At 46.4% G+C, this 4209-nt stretch overlaps 1 pseudogene; it reads right to left on the reverse strand.

Annotated features, from left to right (window-relative positions):
- Positions 1-3227: 3227 nt before the first annotated feature.
- The window catches only part of LOC108803017, a 5971-nt pseudogene continuing 4989 nt past the window's right edge, over positions 3228-4209 (reverse strand).

A 4209-nucleotide genomic window follows, 5' to 3' on the forward strand; every position in this document is an offset into this window, starting at 1 on the left:
ATTATTCAAGATATGTATGTATGTATATATGTGTATATTTATATTATGTGGTTATACAGATATGTATATATGGGTTAAGAGCAATGATTGAAGGTATTTGTTTTGATTTATAGGGCGTACAATCCCATGTGTCTGCACAAGAAAATTTGATTTTTGTTTTTGATTCCTGCAGAATAGTGGTGCAAATACAAATCAAAATGTTGCTAGTGGGACCTCTGAATGGGCCCCCCACAAAATAAGAAGTTTATAAACCTCTAGAACATGTTCCCCTGTTATCTTTATCTCCGGCTCTGCTCCTGCTGGCAGAGAGGGGCCAAGTCAGGAGGCCAGGGCAACCAAAAAGGAGCCCAGAGCCGAGTGAGGGTAGATGTGAAGGAGGAGACCGGGGGCTGGCGGTGGTGGAGGCCCTGGACCCGTCATCGGTGGATGATCAGGAGGGCGGGGCCCTGCAGAGGTGGAGGAGGCAAGGCACGCCGGCAGTGGAGGAGCAGGAAGCCAGGGCCCGGTGATGGTGGAGGAGCAGGAGGGCGGGGCCCAGCCCCATATCCTCCCAGTCCCCTCTTCCCAGTCCCTATCTCCTCCTGGCCCCAGATGCCTCCTCCTCCTGGCCCCTATCTCCTCCTGGCCCCAGTTACCTCATCCTTACCCCCATCTACTCCCAGCCTCCTCCTCCTGGCCACCCAGGCCCTAGAGATGTCCAGTTCATGAACGAATCGTTCTTTTGAATCTATTCTATTCAGTGAACTGGTGGAGTCTATTCATCTGAGTGAGCTGATTCGTTTGAAGCAGCTCAGTGTGACGTGTCAGTGTGTGACGTATAGCAGAGACTCTAGCAGCACTTGTAACATGATCCTAGAGTGAAAGCCAGGCTTCTGCAAACCCCTCCCAGCCCCTCCTCCCTGCCCACCCCTGCAACCAATCACATCTCTGAGTCACAGTACACAGAGTCTAAGAATGATACCAGTTTATATGAGTCTAAGAATCTATTGAGTCTACTAGTTAAAGGAGAACTATGAGGTGAGTGCTTTTCACTCACCTCATAGTTCTAGCCGACCTGTGACAATGAAACTGTCACAGGTCAGCTCAGTAGATCGGGAGGTGAGCGAACACATACCGGCGTTCGCTCACCTCTCCATCCTGTCACGGCTCTCTGCCGGGACAGTGGAGGGGCTGGATTCCCCGCTCCAATCCGCCAGCGCTGACTGGCGGAACGGACGGGGAGGGGCCGGGTACAGCTGATTCTGCCTCTGGATAGGCAGAGCCAGCTGTCAGTCACGCAGCTGGGCGGATCCAGACATAATTGTCTGGATCCGCTTCAGCTGCGGTGTCTCAGTATACCGCGAGCAGCAGCTCGCGGTATACTGCGGCGTCTCAGTATACCGCGAGCAGCAGCTCGCGGTATACTGCGGCGTCTCAGTATATCGCGAGCAGCAGCTCGCGGTATACCGCAAGCTACAGCTCGCGGTATACTAAGCCCAGGGTGATGGGAGGACGCTAGTTTGTGTCCTCCCGTTACCCTAAGTAGAACTATGGGGAAAAGCCTTAACCCCATAGTTCTCCTTTTTAAAAGAATCGACTGATTCTAATTAGTTGGTAGACTCATTCGATTATTTGGGTTAAATAATCCTTAATCATCAAAGGAGTTAGAGTTAAAAGAATTGTTAGTCCACCTAGGCGTATGACGCACGTTTTGCGGTGCATGTTTTAACCGCGATTTGCAGCCCACAAAACGCGCGTCAAACGTGCGTTTACGAGGGCTATCCGGCTGTATCCTAATGGATACGCGCGGAAATACGCCCCAAAGAAGCTCCTGTACTTCTTTGGGCATAGGGCGTTTTTCAGCACGTTCCAACACGCTGAAATACGCCCAAGTGAGAACCATGCCCATAGGAAATAATGGGATTTCACTTGCAGGGCGTTTTACAGCGCGTCGATCAGCGCTGTAAAACGCCCAGGTGTGAACCCGGCCTTAATGGCTCTAAAATTATTGCTCACTCCGTTTGCGACGACCACCAGTAGAACAATACACTGAGTCTAATGAGCAGGTTGCAGCAGTGATAAGGGACAGACTGCCCAGGACAGTCAGCAGGGAGATAAGAGAAATGACACAGAGTTTAGATTAGGGGAGATCCTCATTCAGATTGAAAATTAACCCTTTAGGATCAAATTGGCTTCTCAAGTTGATATGTATGTTAAAAGGTACAGACATCCCTTATGAAACATCTGTCTCATTCAGTAGCTATATAACTAAATGCGAGAGCTGTCTTTTTTTTTTTCATAAACTAAAAATACATTTAAACCTCCTTTTTAATTATATTATTTACCCCTCCACTCCTGAGTTGTTCACACCCCCTGGATGCTTTTTTTTTTTTTTCCAGATAAACCATAAATAGATAATTACACATTTACACACAGGGTTTTAAAGAATAAACAATTTTTAATAGAACATTATAAAACTTTTAAAACACTGGAATAATTAGAATGAAATAGCTGCACTTAAATATCCAACTGTCTTTAGACAATACTTTCTTTAAATAAAAATATGAAATATTAAACAAACAAATGAGATAACTAAAACACAAATAAATATAACAGTTTGCACTTCTTTTGCACTTTATCAGAAAAATACTGATACTGCGCCACAGTAGTAAAATCCTATCGTTATTCACACCCATACACTGTAAAGACTAAAAGACTATGGACCGACTAATCTGACCGCTGGCCATGTTAGCTGTGACATCACCTCATCAGAATGCGCTGCGCAGGAACACGCTTCTCACTGTCGCAGCTGATTGCGCGTCACTTTGTGATCACATTGGCTGATTTGATAGAATGGCAAATCTGACAGAAAATCAGACTTGTGACAGCTCTGAGCACTGTGATCAATGTTCCCCAGGAGCTGCCTGACAACCTTCTCTGAATCAGTCTTCTGATTCTGATCTTCTATGAAGGATCAGACAGCTCCTGAGCTTCAAAACACTTGCTTGTCAGCCGACTCAGCAAGTGAATCGAAGATTCGATTCATGAATAGGTTCTTTTGAATGAACTGATTCAAATGAATCGATTCATTTAAAAGATTTGAACTTCCCATCTCTACCAGGCTCCTCTCCCCCCGGCCTCCTCCTTACACCATCTCCTCCCAGCTCTGGCCTCCTCCTCCCCGCCCTCCCATCTCCCCTCGACCCCTGCCTACTCCACTGCTGTGAGCTTATGTAAACTGTTTTTTATTATATGGAATGAAAGCGTTTATATCTCTTGGATTTTAGGAGTGATTTTTCTTGTGGATTCTGAAAACCTAGTTCTTGGCGCGTCGGTTTCTTTAAGTCAATCCTGTAGAAGAAAGAGGACACAAACTTAACTTATCGCCAAAGCACAAGGCAGGCATCGAATACAACACAGACGAAAATGTATTTAGAGCTGGAGTTCCTCTCAAAGGACACGAGGGGGGGAAATTAACAGCTATTCTGGTAGTATGGGGTTATGGTAAAAAAAAAAAACCCCCATAAACAGCGATCTGAGGGGAAGGATAGGGCACACTGATTGGGATGACCAAGTATTGCTTATCCTGAGAGTGCCTCTTTACATCGGTTAACAATGCAAGGGGCGCTCTGATGGGAAACAAATCTTAGGGGGAACACAAATGTCAGGAGATTCCAATGTGAATTTTAAGTCGGTGTCGAGGGGACATGAGATGGAGAAGTTTTCGACTCTCCATACCTTCCTTAACCTCTTGCCGTCCGCACGCACGGGCAGAAAAGACCCGACCATTGCACACACCCGTTACCGGGTGTTTCACATATAGGCGATCAGCGGCTCCATAGCCAGCTGATCGTCTATATGTGCTCATTCGCGTCCGCCCCCCCCCACCGACCCACCGAAAAATAAAAGTAACATATAAAAAAGTAAAATAAAAGTCACATATAAAAAAAAGGGGAAAAAAACCCCCAAAATGTTTAACTCCCCCACCCCCATGTTTACGCGCCTATAAGCGTAAATACGCGTCCGGTGCCCCAGCGCGTAAAAATTACAATTGCGCTACACATGTTGCATATCGCCGCGAACGTCGCAGTGAGAGCAATCATTTTAGGGCCATCAATCACTGATAACACTAAACTGATGAGCGGTAACAGCTTTTAAATCGTCGCCTATGGCCAATTTTGGGTATTATCGTTTTTTGAGGTTTCGCGCACGCACGCAATTTTAAGGCTT

The sequence above is a fragment of the Nanorana parkeri genome, unplaced genomic scaffold (genome assembly GCF_000935625.1).
Source record: "Nanorana parkeri isolate BGI_ZX_2015 unplaced genomic scaffold, ASM93562v1 scaffold3302, whole genome shotgun sequence".
Classification (NCBI taxonomy): Eukaryota; Metazoa; Chordata; class Amphibia; order Anura; family Dicroglossidae; genus Nanorana; species Nanorana parkeri.